Here is a 17,731-nt window from a genome sequence, read left to right as displayed (position 1 = left end):
AACCAAGGAAGATAATTCCTTCTAGGATTGTACAATACCATTGATAAATGTATGTGACAATGAGATGCTAAAAAGGATAAGCCCTAGCCACAAACTTAGTGTAAAAATCCTCCAAAATAATGAGAATAACCTTTAAACCACAAGATGTTAGTCCTTGACATCAATTGAGTTTAAGAGAAGTCAATGAAAAGCCTCACGACTAGGCTATATGAGGCCATTAGGCCTTACGACTTGTCGTAAGGGCACCTCCAAGTGATTGAATCCCAAGCAAATGAATACAACCCTTTGTAACTTGATGGAGGAGGCTTGAAAAACCACAATATTTGTATTCAAATGTTATTCAATAAAATTCAAACCCTAAATCATCTTGTGGCCAAGGAGATAAACCTTAGAAGGCATGCAAATAGGCCAATCAATGACAGTTATGCATGCAACTAGCCAAAAAAATATCAAAAAATCCAACTTTTGTGCTCAAGATGTGTCTATAAGCCTACAACAAGTAACCCAAATTAAATTTTGATAAAAACAAATAAATAATTCTATTATTCTTTTTAATGTCAAACCCTTGCAAAGATTGAAATTTTAGGCGAGACAAGGGCTTCTAGGCCTAGCATTTGCCCCCCAAAAAATATGATGATGAATGGAGCCACACAAATGTAGATCGAACCCCTCAAAGATGTGTCAAACCCTTGCAGCCTCTTAGAAAAAAAATGTTGAAGTGAAATAAGCCACAAATGGCAAATCGATGCCTTGAGAGAGCTATAAGGGACTTAGATTTCTTGCTTCCATAAAAGAGAAGGAAAAGAGTGCTAGATGATCAACTAGAAGGTAAAATATGGAGTCCACACCATAGTCGTCTAGGCTAGGTGATGGTTAGAACCCTCAAGAAGAATATCCTCCCTTTAAAACTAGAAAAAATAAAATGAAAACCCCAATAACTATTTACAAAAGTGAAGAAATATATACAAGCGTTAGAATGAAATTATTTACAAAATAATTTACAATATTTACAATGATTTATTGATCTTACAACCATATATATTCATTAGTTCAAAAATAAATTCAAATAAATGAGAACTATCTTTTATGGGTGAGAGAAAGCTACGATCTATGCAAAAGAAATTGCTAGATATGCCTTGAAATTTGACAAAGTGGGCTCTTGATATTTCTTGTCTTGAGAGTGGGCTTGTCCAACTGAAGAATTCACCTCACACCTAGGATCTAAATATGAAAAGTCTCTACACACTTAAGATCAATTTATTAGATGAATAGAGGCAGAAATAACATAATAAGTCTCAAAATCTAGAGATACCCGCTGGATAGATCGAATTAAAATGCTTCTCTAAAAACCAATAGCTAATGCAAGATACCTATAAAAATAGTTAATCCAATAACTGGACAATGAAATAATAACTTCCAAACTTTAATTAAGTAGAGTATTAAGCACATGATGTAGAAAACATTTCCACAAGAAGTAGAAGAGGAACACCACCATGAATAAACCACAAATACTTTTGCTTTATTCTTCCATAAAATAAGGTATTACAATCAGCAAAGCTTCACATAGAGCTCGATTACAACTTTTTCGATGAGTGCATCATACAATGAGGAGCATAATAGCTTCCTTGTATAGAAATTGAGAGAATCAAACCCCTCTAAGTGGAAATAATGGCTAGTTTCCTTGATTGATGGCCTGATGCTTGTAAAATTAATTTGATCCCTTCACAACTGCTACATAGATCCCCAAAAAAAATTGAATTCAATGATTACTGAGCTTGATGGACCAATTTTTGACTTCTGTATGGTTTTTGACCTGTTGTTGCTCAAATTGTACATGCAATACGACAACGAACCAGGTCAGAGGATGTCACCCTATTTCCTAACCTCTGTTCTAGTTGTCTACCAACTACATGCTATGGGGGATAGTCCCTATGGAAATGAGTAGGCGAAGGACAAGTTGGTATTCAATAATTCTAGGAGACACGGTTGAGTGGCCTAGCTACTTGGTTAAATTTATCAAGGTCTCAAGGATTAGATTAAATTCAATTATGACACCAGTTCCTTATGGAGTCAAAACTCTTTCTTGTTATTAAATTAATACCAAGTAACCAAATGGAGAAATGTTTCTTAGATGCTTCACTAGCCTATATGTGATGCAAATATCTTGGTCACTTTTTAGTTAAATTCCTAATCTAAGTATGAAATTCCCTTAAATGTTTTGAAGCTAGGCTCAAAGGTACATTTTTGGAAGGAGGCCAATAGGAAGCAATCAAAGGATTGAATAATGATACCGTCAGTTAGGCTCCTATCACTGATGCCTTCAGCGTTGCAAAGACTGTGGCTCTAATGATTGCAAGTTCATTGTGTTAACCATCAAATAGTTGCTAAGCCCGTAAAGATAGATGAGAAGGGTGGCCCTAGATGTCTATCAACCAATCTTATTCTTGGAGGTAAAATTATTATTGCAACTAGTCCTAGGAAGTTTATGCAAAGGATATGAGTGAACCTTAAGTTGAGATTGTTTAATTGTTTAGGTACTTGAGTTATGATCACTTATTATGAAAAGAGTACTTAATGATGAATTATAAAACAATCCTACAACCATGAATGTGCCAAATTATTAAATGCCAATATTAAACACTCCAAAGATAAACTTATATTCCACAAGATGCTTATCCAATGAATTATTAACCAATGCCTATCAATCACAATTTCTTAAGATATTCCAATGATGATTATCAACACTCATATGCCAAGATAATACCATATATTATTTTCTTTAGACAATGCTACTTATTTAAGAAATCCAAGATAACTAAATATATTCTTCAATGTCTTAGATCACAATTAGAACATGATGCAAATTTTTCATTTGTCAACTTAACACAATTAGATATTAAGAAACAATATGGCTTAAACCACAAGATATCAATATGCCCAAGGAGACTTAAGATTTTAAACAAGATTAGATCTTAAATGAGTGATTTTAGTGCTAAGTTAACAATTCTTAGATCTAACAAAATATAAGTAAACGTTAAATTTCAATAGCATAGATCACAATGCATTAATTAGATCATGAAAACCACTTATGTGACATATAGGTCAATAGTAAGTAAATCACCCTAGATCAAGAAATTTTCAAGCATATGAAAACTAAATATGAACAATGAGATGCCCAATGAATTTAGAAGCAATTATACGAGCTAAAATATTGAGAGATATAAAAGATCAGAAACACTTATAACAACAATAAGAAAGATATGCAAACAATGAGCTACTAATGTGAAAGTGTTTGCCAAATTGTGTGTAAAAATTGCCAAATGCTAGAACAAGTTTGCCAAATTGAAAAATTAGATTCTTAAGTCCTTTAGGATGTGATATTCAGATTTACATCAGATATGATATACTAGTTATGCATAGATATTTTAGCCACTAAATAAGTAGATATATGCTAAAAAAAATAATGCCCAACTTACCAAAATACTAGTAAAATTTTACTATGAATTTCTTAGTATGCTTGGGTCACTTAGATATGATTTTAGGGCACTTAAGAATGAAATTTATCACTTTTATGAAATACTTATTATAGTTGTATCAAAACAGTGAGAAGATATAAAATTCATCGCAAGAGTGAGGTGGTCTTCTAATTGCTTGATCGAAGCAATGATGCATTTAAACATAGGTGATGTTCACCATCTTGCAAGGTTTTTCTATTGGCAATTGACTTTTCTGAATGAGATTGGGGTGAGGATTATAAATCTTGATTATCTTCCTTCTGAATTTCCATGCACAATTTAGCAAGGATTGGTCCAAGAAGGAGAGGTACACTATCCCATTGTTGGGAAACCAATGAAAGAACTGTTGAAAATAGCAACAAGAAATGCTAAAAATAGAAGTGCTAAAAATAGCACTGCTATAAATAGCAGTTCAGGTACCAGTGTTGGACATAGCAGCAAGGAATGAAAAATGGAAGTGTTATAAATAACATTGCTAAAAATAGCAGTTCAGGATAGATTCCTATTTTAGTTAGTCCCTGAACTAAAATAGAGAAATAAAATTCGAATTTGATCTTAGCAACTATTTGTAAAATAATTAATTAATTCACCATGAGTTAATTAGTTAAGGAAAATCAAACATGAATTCTATGTGGGGACATGCAACAGTTTGTCCATTAATTGAGGAATTTATCAATCAGTTTAAGAGATAAGGATGAGTTGTAATATTGAGTTATAATTAGTTGGCTCAGTTAACTAAATCAAGTCCAGTTAGATTAATTCAAACAGTTTGTTGAATTAATTGTGAGTTCAATTAGTTAATGCTTGCATGCATGTAACTGTTGCACTTCAAATAACTGAATATTCTCTCATAAATAACTCATGCATGTCAGTTCAGTCAGAGACCCAGTTGAGATCAAAGAAGGGACATTGTACTATCAGTTGGATGAATTTTTTACTATAAAGGAAACTCATTCATGCAAAAGGATTTATCTCCTTCAGGTTTGTGCAGTTATTTCTGAGCCAAGTGAGTAGTGTGAGGTGGGAATTTACACAAGTGGAAGCACTGGACCCCAAAAAAAACTGCACAAGGAAATAGGAGGCTTGGAGGGTAAAGGAGAAGGTTGTGAGAGCCTTTGACTATCTATGAGCAGTATTATTTGATTGCAGAGAGAGTAAGATAGCTTGAGAGATGATTCGTTTTGTAACTTGAACAAGATTTCCACTTGTATGATAATACAAAGATTGGGGTTTTAGGCTGAGGCTTTTCCCGGGTTATTTCTTCTGTGTTATGTGTGATTGATTTCTCATTCTCAGTTATATGTGTTCTCTTGATCTTTCTCAATTCGATTAAGCTTTCGCAAAGTTTGTTGTAGAAGTAGATCTTGTATTTTGCTTTAGTATATTGCATAATCTGTTGATCTATAGTGAGAGTTTCTACATGGTATCAGAGCAAAGGTGATCAAGGTGAAGGACTATATACAAGAAGGAGAATTTCGAAGTTTGTGGTTCCTGAATATAGAAATCGAGTTCTTATCACATCTCAATTTCACCAATGGCGTTCAGCGGTTTAAGACTCGAGTATGCCCTTGATGGCAACTTAAATTATATAGCTTGGAAAGATCGCATGGAGGCAATATTAGAGGATAATGGTCTAAAGGACTTCATTGATCAAGAAGTCCCCAAGCCGACTGATGCTACTCAATTGGCGGAATGGAAGAAATGTGTGGCTAGAGCAAGGAGAATCCTGCTAGAGGGAGTTTGAGACCACATTGTCTCGAGCCTCCATGGGAAAAAGACACCATTTTCAATGTGGAAAACATTGAAAGATCTATATTAGAACAACAACGATAAGAGGAAGCTGGCGCTGAAAGACAAGCTTCGTAAGATCAAGTGTGAAAAGGGTGACATGATCTCTACATATCTGGACAAGCTCACCACCTGCAGGGATGAGCTTGGAAGTGTGGGGATCACGACTGTTGATGATGACATGGTGAGTCTTGCACTCCTTGGTCTTCCTAAGAGCTGGCATAGCTACCAGGACTCGGTAAACGGAAGAGAGAAACTGCTAGATTAGGAATGAATTTGGTCAGATATGATGTAGGAGGAGATACGGAGAAGCACCAAAGAGGGATCTTCTTCATCCAAGGAATATGAAGAAAATTGTGCCTTAGCGAGTAACGCAAAGAAAGGGAAGGAGAAGGATTCTCATCCCAAATCTAGTTCTTTCCATGATGGGAAGAAGTCTTACAAATCGAAAGTGCGATGCTTTAATTGTCATGAAGTGGGCCATCTTGCTACAAATTGTCCACTAAGGAAATTCAAGAATGGATCCATAGAAGGATCAGAAAGTGAGGCACTAGCCTCATAGCTCAAGTTGTATTTCACTCTTTTTGCATGCATGGTTTCATCCATGGTGGGAATTGGTTGTTTTCTTGATAGTGGAGCTTCTTTCCACATGACCGACGACAAGAGTTTGTTCAGTACCTTGGAGCAGAAATATCTATAGATACTCATAGCTATGGGTAATGATGAAAAGTATAGTGTCTCGGTTGTAGGCATAGTTGTTTTTCATAGGGAGCATGGAACTCGCATTACCTTGACCGATTTCAAGTATGTACTAGGACTGAAGAAAAATTTGGTGTCAATCGCCATTTCAGAAGACAAGGGTTACGATGTAGTCTTCAGTAAGAGAAAGGTTTTCCTTCAACACATCACCACGAGACAAGTGAAGCAGATCGGTTCACGAGTCAAGTACGTGTATGCTCTTGAGGTTCAAGATGCATGCAAAGCCTTGAGGAGCAAGGCAACTGATGGAGACTTGGTGGTTGAGAGGGAGACTACATTACCTCTCAATATGCAGCGCTAGAAGAAGTCTTAGACAATTGTGGAGGAGCCTCAATTGGTGAAGCAGCTTCAGGAGGTTGTGGAGAAGCCACAACTGATGAAGCCAAGAGGAGACATAGTGGAGGCATCCACTCATGCAGAGACCTCTATTAGGGGGAAAGTTTGATCCAAGTGGGTGGAGGGATCACATGCAGCCATGCCTCCAGGTCGGAGGTGGGGCGATGTGGAGTGATCGTCCCACGAAGGCTGAAATAGGGGTTGGATCCTTGAGGTACCCAACCTTTTGGATTTGACTTTGCTATGGGAGCTCGGACAACGAGTAGCAAGACTGGCTGAGTGGGTAGAGATAGATGCAGATGGAGTAGCAGGGAGAGCTACAGTGCAGGAGTCCTAAGACAACACATAGCTAGCAGGCTGCAGCAATGCGAGAGGCAGAAGAGTGTTGCACCAGTGTAGGATGGCATAGAGAGGTGTGAAATGGTGCGAGATGCATGGAGTGTTGCAGTAGATCAGAAGTCAGAGAGGGAGAACTTGTCAGTGGTAGATGGAGCTTCAACATCAGAGGATGATTCTAGCCCAACAGGGAGGTCAGTAGTTTTTTTTTTGTTTCTAGAGTTGCTGGAGTAATAACACTTGGGAGAAGTGTTGCATGTGTTATAGACATATTCGGGCACATCAATCCAAAGTTTTATGTCGATGTATTAGGGCTCATTCAACCCCTAAAAGAGTTGTTTAATACCCTAAAGGAGCATAATCATCTGAATACATCATTCCCCAAAAGTTCCATCTGAGAAACCATCTAGAAATTGCCTAAATTGAACAATACTGACTGCTCCACTGGCAAAGTGTGATGCATATTGACTGCTCCACTACCAGGGTGTGGTGCATACTGTTTAGGCCTTCTATAGGGTGCGATGGGCAAGGATGGACAAATTTTCGGGATAATTTTATAAGTGGATGCTCATAAAATCTTCTAGAAACTTCTCATATGCCACTTGCCTCTCTGAATTCACCCAAGGATGAATAAGGGATCTAAAACTTCAGTTATCCCTTCTCTTGTGGAACAAATTGTAACAAGTTGAATGACACTAATCAAAGCCCATGGATGACTCACACCCTTGCACTCATCTATAAATTTATCCCTCATCCAAGAGATCCAGAGGTTGGAATGTTGTGAATTGCAAATAAGTGCTGATAGTTTGTAATTGAGGAAAGAGAATTGTATTGTTGGAGTGATCTTTCTATTTCATGAGGTGAAGAAGGATTGAAGCTGGGAGGATGATGCTGGATCAAACAACTGGGTTGTAATTCTCCCTTTTATTAATAAAGTTCTTCAAGTTTTCTTCCATATGATTGTGCATTTGTGAATGCTATCATTTTTTCATTATATATCTGATTCTGTAATGTTTATGTTGTAATAGATCCTGATGCTCTGACGGTTCTTTGTTTTTGTATTTGTACAGGTACTCTCCAAGCATGTTAAGTATGGGGAGGAGTTGTGGGTTCTTTCAAAGGGTAGAGAGATAAAGCAATGGATCAAGCGCAAGTTCCAGGTTGGTTCCATTATGTTTCTCTTATCTGTTACACACAGAAGAAATCGTTGAATTTCTTTAAACCATTGTTTCTAGGGTAGCTGCCAAACCTAGAGGGCTAGCATTCTTTAGGAATACTAGTTTTCCCAGAAACAAATTGGTGACTCCACTAGGGAGATATTAGATGTCTATTTGTTGTTATTGTTTGTTTTATGTTCAATTTGATAAGCTATAGACAGAGCCTGGAGTCAGCCAGATAGCCTTCGAACTGCTCTTGCTTTGCAATTGCATAGTAGATGAATGTTGCTTTAGTCAATCTCTGGTTTAGTTTATGAATTGGACATCTAACTTGCAAGCACATCTAGATGCCCTTTTGGTAGCTCAGTAACCTCTCATGACATTCCTTAATACTTTTCTCTTTACAGTTCACCAAAACCCACCTTAACTCATTTCAAATAGCTCCACATTTGAGCCAAAACCCATCTCAGTTGCACTCCCTGGACCATCACACTGTCTCCCATTGTGACTGAGTATGCATAGCACCTCCCGAGTGCAGTAAGTGTGATTCATCTCATATTCTGTAAAGCATAGGTGCGATGATTGACTGAGCTCTTTTTCCATTCTAGAAATTGAGGGTTTTGACCTTGCTTTCAGTTTTGTTTGGTTGTTTTGCCGCAAATGAACAGTGCCTTTTTACTGAAACTTCCTTGTATCACTTAGATCAGCCTCAATTACATTAGGATAGTGAATGTTTTTGTGTGTTTGTTCATCATTTACAATCCTTGGTCGAAAATTTGTTTAAATCAATTTGTCGCTTTGGTACAAAAAGTGTCGTAATTGTTATTTTGTGTCAAAAAGAGAAGTGTCGTGGATTCTTCCTTCCCTTGATAGTCGATTTAAATTTTCTTCATGTATTGTTATAGACATTTTTGTGCCTTGCATCACTGAGCATGAAATGTCAATAATCAAGGTATCTAAAGTCCCTAAACATGTTGTTCCTACCCCTAGAGGAACAAGGCCAGCAAACCACAGCAGTTCACTGAAGTTCTCCACCTGAAAACACTCAAAAACAGGCCAATTCTGGATCATGTCAACTGCTCCACTGAGCATCTGCGCTGAATGTCAACTGCTCCACACTCTACCTGCGTTGAATGTCAACTGCAAAGAAGGCTACCTGCGCTGAGCGTAACTGGACAAGTGGCAGGCTCATTTCTCAAGGTGTCAATGCCCAGGAAGCTTCCAAAATGACACTTGGATCAGGGAATTCGACTGGTGATGAGTAAGAGGTTCCAAATCTCCAAGTGGAAGCAAGAACCTCCAAGTGGACTCAAGAACTGAGAGAGGGAAAGGACACTAGTCACTTCTCAAGCTGACTCATCCTCTTCCCAAAACTCCTATATATAGAGCTCTCCTCAATGAGATCAGGAGGCTGGAATTTTGTGATTGCAAATAATTGCTGTTGGTTTGTGGTTGGATCATTGGGTGTTTATGCTTTGAAAGGGGCTGAAGAAGGAATTCCATTCTGTTGGGAATGAGATGCTGGGTTGGAGCCCTATGGGTTGTATCTCTTCCTGAACCTTGTTTATCAATCAATAAAGCTTCTTGGTTCTTTCCTATATGTTGGTGTATATTGTATGATTTGCATTAGTATATTTGATTTACTTCTAATCCTGAATCATTTATGAATATGTATATTTGCCTTTGTGTTGTGTCCTTCTCTTGTCGCAAGTAGCCGTTCTCTTGTCACAGGTAGCTGTTCTCTTGTGATCTCGTGGGAATCAAGTAGTTGTTCTCCTGAGCAAGCGAGGAGGCAAGTAGCTGTGGACACCCAAAGAGGAGAGGATCTAGATCGAGTGACAACCGGAAGATAATGGTAATTCTACCAATCTCCTCTCTTTCATATTTCATAAAGGAAGAAACCGAAGTAGCTGTATTCGTTTGTTGCTAAGGTACTATCACACCTTAGGTGGATAGGATCGTCCTGCATAGGCATTTTTCCCCACAACAAATTGGCGACTCCGCTGGGGATCTTTGTTAGTCATTTTGTTTGTGTTTACATCATTCTTTACTTCATAGACTCAACGACAACAATCGAACTGCTTGGCAAAGTAGAATGTTGTTGCCTTGACCCTTCACTGGATTTTTGTCTATGATCTCAACAATGGACACACAAATGACTTGATGATTCTTTGTGATAGTCTTTAGTACCCTCTCAAAGCATCCCTCTGTTTATACCTTGCTTGTGTTTCTGATTTGGCCTGAAACAGTTGATTTTTGAGCATTTTATGACCCGGAAACCAAGAGAAACGAGAGTTTCTCCTTTCAGCGCAGACACTGCGAAGGCAGTCTGCATTTCAACGCAGGTCCCATGAAGGCTACCTGCGCTGAATGTCAAACTGACAGTGTTACACTTGCGTTGAACCAATGTGGCCTTGTGCAGCTAGGGTTCCTTGCTGTCTTTTGCCCTGTTTTGATCTCTGTTTTTGCAGCCTTTAACCAGCATAGGTACTACCTCTGATAACCCCTTTTCTTTGCTTGAATTCCGCCTCGTTTTTGTACAAAAAGGCTGTAAGTGTTTTTATGTGTTTGTGGCGTCATTTACAGTTTTCCTTTGCATAAGCGAAATAGTCATCCTGTAGCCTTGATTCAGATCTGATTGATTGATTGATTGTGATCTTAGGAGAGAGTCCATTGGCTGTTTGCAGTTTGATTATCATTTGCTTTTGCTTATTGGTTTGGATTTGCCACTTTTAAGTGTCGAAACAAGTATTTCTTTCGAAAAATCGCAAAGTGATTGTAATCTCTTCTACCCTTGCTGATTTTGGAGAAAGTAAACTTGTTTATTTCAGTCATTTAAAAGCAAATTCAAAATTGTACAAAAAACTTTCTTTGTAGGCATTTATACTAAGAAAGTAGAAAACAAACACCTGCATTGTGCATTTGCATTTTGATGAGTTTGCATGTTTGATTTAGGAAGAGTGCATTAGAGTGTGCTGATTGCTCTTTGAGAAAAGATAGTCGCTCTCTTTTCCCTCAGTAGCTAGGATTTTCAAAGTTGAAAGATTATAAAGCTTGCTTATCATCTTAGACTGCATTTAGGAATTTTACCAATACATCTCGTGGTGATCCTGAAAGACAAACTTTAAAAAGATCAACTTAAAATATATTGAATGAACCTAACAACACTTTGCAACATAACGCACAACATAGAGGTCTAGGTAGAGACGTGTTCTGGCGTCGTTAAACCTAGTGACTGTCGATCTCGAAGAAGGTGGGTGATTCCTCCTGAGGGACGATAGCGCTAATACGGACTTGTGCTCCCACGTACCGTCGCATATATATTGGGAGACCCCTATAGGCATATATCCTTTATCCTTAGGAAGTCGTGTCGGCCGCCCTAATGATCGCAATGCAGTGAACACATCATTCACGAAGATCAACCACCCGTACCATAAAAAGTATTATGTGGTTTTGCGAAAGGTTTGGCACACCCTCTGCCAAGATCTCCAGAGCAGTTTCTTTTGGCCTTTTTCAGACTCTATAACAGAAAAAGTCCATCCGAGCATTTGTCACTTCGGGCTCGTTAAAACATCGAAGGAGACTAGAGTCATCTTTAGCTTTTTCTCGACTCTTTAAAACTGAAAAAGCAAGTTGTGTCTAAAGCGTCGTTAACAATTTATTTTAAATGAAACAATCACCCTTATTCCTGCGTTGATCTTTAGGTTGAAAAGATGGAGCACACCAACCAAGGAGTTCCCCTTGGTGGAAATCCTAGTCCTTTCTCCTCTTAGGGAGATGTTGGTGCGCCCCACATGGCCACATTGTCGCTTCCAGGACTGACAATTGGCCTACCAGTCTGGCTCTTTTCATCCAATGTCGTTCAGAATGCCACCATTCCTGAACAGTCGAGTCAACAGTTAGATCAGACAAGAGTTGCCCACTAGCCCTCTACTTAATCTTCCTCTCCTCCTTCCTCTTCGCTTGACGGAACTGGTCGGTCAAAGAACTGGGTTCCTAAGGAGAAGAAGGAGAAGAAGAAGAAAGAAAAGAAGCAGAAGGAGCCTAAGGCGACTGGGGGCAAACAAGCGTCATCTAACAAAAATCCACACACAACACTCGTAAGGCCTAAATCGCCATGCGTCATATGCAGGGGAGACCACTTCCATAGAGATTGTCCATGTATCCCTCGGATACTAAGAAACTGGTCCCCCGTTTGCACAATTCGGTAGCATCGACCTCTGATAGCCATGTCGATTGTTCACCGTCAACTAGTGGGAGTGAAGCTCCAGGATAGAGCGGGAAAGCTAAATTTCCCTGCAGGCTGTGTGAAGGCGATCACGTGATCCACCGTTGTCCCTTCTTAGACGAGGCGAAAAGAGTTCTGGAAGATCGCTCGATATTACGAGCGAATCTTCCTCCTGGATATCAAAAACTCTTGCCAAGTCCCTCGCTAGTTGAGAATCCAGTTGACCCACCTAGGTGGTCAGCCGAAGCACCTGTCATTGAAGATGAACCGTCTGAATCCATACTTGACGAAAGTCTAAAGGTTGAAACGGAAGTTGACCCGGTTTTGCCTTCAGAGGCTCTATCTTCGGATGACACCATCAGAGAGGAGAATAAAGACGACACCGTCCAAATTCTCTTCATCAGCACTGACTTTGATGATCAAGGGGGCAATGACACCATTCCTTTATCGCAGGAAGGAAGTTCATCAGAGCGCTATCCGGCCGTTTACTCGGTCCCACCACGAAGCAACCTGGTTGTGTCCTTTGACTGGAACCAACTAGGCAGACCCCGCTTGCCAGCTAGCATACCATTCAGAATTATTGTCCAAATATACAGAATGGTAATGGCTGGTACAGTTATTGATGAAGGGGCATCTGTGAGTATCCTTTCCTCTATTGCTTGGAAAGCGCTTGGTTCGCCTGCGCTTTTGCCTGAGATGAGAAATCTATCAGGCTTTGATAAGGGAACCAGTCACCCTTTAGGGATCCTCCCCAATGTGCCGATAACATTGAAAGGGAAGACCATTCAAATGAACGTGATGGTCGTTCAAGGACCCTTGGATTATAACCTACTCCTTGGACGAGACTATATATATTGCATGGGAGCCATAGTCTCCTCACTCTTTAGAGTAATGTGTTTTCCGCATGAAGGAGGAATGGTCAAGCTCATGGACCAACTTTCGTTTCCCGGATCACACATCGCAAATAGTCATATACCATCCCTAAATGGTCTATTAACGAAATAAGTCTCTCAACCCACGGTCCGTCCTCCTGATGAGCGCGAGTAATCCGGGAGGATATGACTGGAACCCAGGGGGCATGCGTCCTGGTCTGCTTCGGCAGAGAACTTTGGGTATAAGGTAGGTTTCCGCGGGAGAATATGACTAGTCCGTACCCCGTCCGTAGAGGAAAGAGGGTTGTTCTAGAATAGGATTCTTTTGTCAAAGTTATGTGAGGTGGCGGTGTGCGTCACTCACCTTTGTTTATTTCGGTAGACACTGCTGAGGAAGTGTTTTGTTTGAAAGATTAACGAGACAATCTTTGGGTAACCTGAAAGAGGTAAGCCTCTCTCGGTAAAACGAAAGTTTTGGCGGAAAAGAAGTAGAGGTAACCTTGAAACTCTGTTTTATACCTGGGGGCATGCAAACCTTTTGGAGTGCAAGCAAAGAGCGGTTATTTATCTGTTTTTTGGGTTAGCCGTTTCTGAACTTGCATAAAGAAAGGATGTGGAGTAAAGTGTAAGGGGATGAAGCTCCATAAAAAATAGCAATCTCCAATGAGACACTCTTATTATATGACTGGTATAATCGAGCAGTTTTACCGGGGAATTTATGCTCGTTAAAAAATAGAAAAGCGAGATCCGAGCAGTTTTAGCACATAGTTCATGCTCGTTAAAAAATAAACATAAGATTGAGCAGTGTTTTGGCGCATTCAATCTCGTTAAAAAATGAACCCATCCCGGTAAATAACCATTGAGTATGTAACATGATCAACCACAAAAGCCTTGGTCGTGTTTGTGCACTGTCACCTCCACTGTTCATTTGGCCGATTGTTTACCTCCATATGATTGTTTACACATTTTGAGGAACAACTGCGAAGAGTGATTTCACCTAGCCATCCTTGTGACACTGCCATGATTGGGAAACTCCAACTTGTACCTGGAATCAGCTGCTAACCCTGTTCATCACTCGTTCCTCGAAAGACGAGTCTTCTTTAAGCTCTTTTCTATTGACTTGTAAAATATGAAAAGATAGCCGAGTTTTGGCCTTCCAGCTCATTAAACGACCGAAAGAGCTATCCCTCCTCTAGATTTTAATCTTTTTGGACCTAAGGGATTATTGCACAAAAAGATCGAGCGCTTGTTTTGTTCGGCTCGTTAAAACTATCGAAAACTCATCCCTTCTGTATTGTTTTATACTTTTTCGGACTTAAGGGATTAGATGACGAAAAATGAATTGTGGAGTTAACTTTATGTACCTTTTCAGACTCTCTACAAATGAAAAGGGCTGAGTTTTCCTTGTCGTTAGACTCATTAAAATCACTAAATAGCGACAAACTTGTCTTTAGACGAGAACGAGTTTCACTATCGCTAGGCTCGTTAAAACATAGCGATGGGCTTGCCCGAAGGGCAAGTTATAGAACAAGCATATGTTATCCTCCTCAAGCTTGACAAAAATAAAGAGGTACTGGTCAGCAATGACTGGGGAAAAATTAGGAAAAATCAAGAAGTCTTTGATGGTAGCAGGTCGCTCTTGAACATGACACTTTTCCTCCGTACCACATCGGGTTGGGTTGTTTCATTCACCGGTCACATCATCATGGTCTCGCCATACCATCCATACTTGGGGTAATGCTACCAATCCATCGCATCAGTGTCGCCATATGTTCAAGAGAAGTCGTTCAGAAAGAGTCAACCGGGTCCCATCCACTGCCATACATTATCCTTCATCCATTCATGACCGCCACCCTAAATCATATGTCATAGATTGTTTTCACCTCCACTAAAATCATTAGCTCCGTTCCGTGTCACTGATGTGGGTTTCATTAAGGCCCTCCTTTGACAGATTTCTTCTTGTCGACATCAGCTCATTATCCAAGAAGTTGATCTAGGAACAACCCCTTCAGTACTTTGAAGCTTGCATGCCTCAATGGCAAGTTTCTCACTTCCGGCGACAGGTATACCTCAATGACCTTCGACCAGGAGATTTTGCGTGGTGTTCGACGCCAAGTCCTTTATTCACACCACGTGAATTGTACTGCAGTACCTTGAGGGTCATTATCATTATCGATGATTCCTCTCACACTTGTTAACGGTTTACATCATTGACCGGTAATCAAGCGATGTCTTTCCATGTTCGACTTCAGCGCAATTCTCACATGGATCGACTTGTACTTAGAGTGAAGATCGAACGAGTTTGAAGACCATGGATCTAGTTTCATCCATCCGAGCTGCGATATATATTCAGGAAAATAAAGACATTTGACATGTACATCATTGCAGCAGATGATCATCCTACTCAAAGGATGATAGTTTCGCCAGAAGTATCAGTCTACCATCAGACGATCGTCTGTTCTATGTACCAAAATGTATTTATAAAGCTAAGCATGGGAATGCCCGCCTCAGCTAGATCATGAGAATAGAATGAATCATAATGTATTGTATTGTATCTTATTACAGGTCTCCTCCCAACAAATGGATGAACTTCGGACTCCCCTGGATAAAGCATTTCACCCGATAAACGACCTCATACTTTAGGGGCAACTGTTATAGACATTTTTGTGCCTTGCATCACTGAGCATGAAATGTCAATAATCAAGGGATCCAAAGTCCCTAAACATGTTGTTCCTACCCCTAGAGGAACAAGGCCAGCAAACCACAGCAGTTCACTGAAGTTCTCCACCTGAAAACACTCAAAAACAGGTCAATTCTGGATCATGTCAACTGCTCCACTTAGCATCTGCGTTGAATGTCAACTGCTCCACTGTCTACCTGCGTTGAATGTCAACTGCAAAGAAGGCTACCTGTGCTGAGCGTAACTGGACAAGTGGCAGGCTCATTTCTCAAGGTGTCAATGCCCAGAAAGCTTCCAAAATGACACTTGGATCAGGGAATTCGACTGGTGATGAGTAAGAGGTTCCAAATCTCCAAGTGGAAGCAAGAACCTCCAAGTGGACTCAAGAACTGAGAGAGGGAGAGGACACTAGTCACTTCTCAAGATGACTCATCCTCTTCCCAAAACTCCTATATATAGATCTCTCCTCAATGAGATCAGGAGGCTGGAATGTTGTGATTGCAAAGAATTGCTGTTGGTTTGTGGTTGGATCATTGGGTGTTTATGCTTTGAAAGGGGCTGAAGAAGGAATTCCATTCTGCTGGGAAGGAGATGTTGGGTTGGAGCCCTATGGGTTGTATCTCTTCCTGGACCTTGTTTATCAATCAATAAAGCTTCTTGGTTCTTTCCTATATGCTGGTGTATATTGTATGATTTGCATTAGTATATTTGTTTTACTTCTAATCCTGAATCATTTATGAATATGTATATTTTCCTTTGTGTTGTGTCCTTCTCTTGTTGCAAGTAGCTGTTCTCTTGTCACAGGTAGCTGTTCTCTTGTGATCTCGTGGGAATCAAGTAGCTGTTCTCTTGAGCAAGCGAGGAGGCAAGTAGTTGTGGACACCCAAAGAGGAGAGGATCTAGATAGAGGGACAACCGGAAGATAACGGTAAGTCTACCAATCTCCTCTCTTTCATATTTCATAAAGGAAGAAACCGAAGTAGCTGTATTCGTTTGTTGCTAAGGTACTGTCACACCTTAGGTGGATAGGATCGTCCTGCATAGGCATTTTTCCCCACAACATGTATTTGGTTTTATTTTCTTATATTCGAATTTTTGAAATAATTTTTATTAAAAATTGAAAATTGTCATTGAGTCTTCCTTTCTCTTTTGAAGAAGAAATTGTCGAAAATGCCATTTTGAGTGAAATATTTCAGATCTTTGTAGCATTTAGTATTCCTTTTTGGTATTTTTCACATTAAGGAGAATGAAAACAAATACATGCATTTTCATTTAGCATTTCTTTTAGTTTTTTGTGCAAAAGGATGATTTAGGGAAATGCACTAGTATGTGCTCCTTGCTCTTTGCTTAAAAGCACTGTAATTTTCTTTCCCTAGTATCTAGGATTTTCAGTAGTCAAAATAAACAAAGATTGTTTATCATTGTAGATTGCATCTTAGGAATTTCAGATTATCATCACACGGTGAACCATTGAAAGGAAAACTATAAACAATATCAACCTTAAAATGAATTACAATAAATGTAACAACACTTTGGAACTTAACGCAACATATCTAGAGGTCTAGGCTAGTGACGTGTTTCGGTGTCGTTAAAACTAGTGGCTATCGTTTTCATTGAAGGTTGGGTGATTCCTTCTCCTTGATACAACGTGCTAGCATCGACTTGTGCTCCCTGTACCATTGCGTATATATTGGGAGACCACAATAGGCTTAAATCCTTTATCCATAGGAAGGAGATTCTACTGCCTTATTGATTGCAATGCACTGAACACATCATTCGGGAAGACTGACTGCCATACATAAGTCCTTGGTAATTTCTCTTTAATTTATCACCAAGGTGTATATTGTAGTTTTGCAATTGATTTGGTAATTCCTCTGTCTAGATATTCCAAAGTAGTAACTTTTGTTCCTTTTCGACTCTTCAAAAGAAAAGGCCCATTTGATCACTTGTCCTTTCAGGCTCATTAAAAATCGAAGGAGACTAGAGTCATCTTTAGCTTTTTCTCGACTCTTAAAAACTGAAAAAGAAAAGTTGTGTCAAAGTGTCATTAAAATTAATTG

The sequence above is a fragment of the Pinus tabuliformis genome, chromosome 7, assembly GCF_031772625.1.
Source record: "Pinus tabuliformis cultivar Carrire ecotype Pingquan chromosome 7, CPIR1, whole genome shotgun sequence".
Classification (NCBI taxonomy): domain Eukaryota; kingdom Viridiplantae; phylum Streptophyta; class Pinopsida; order Pinales; family Pinaceae; genus Pinus; species Pinus tabuliformis.
The sequence above is the reverse complement of the archived record's forward strand: the minus strand, read 5'-3'. Positions refer to the sequence as shown.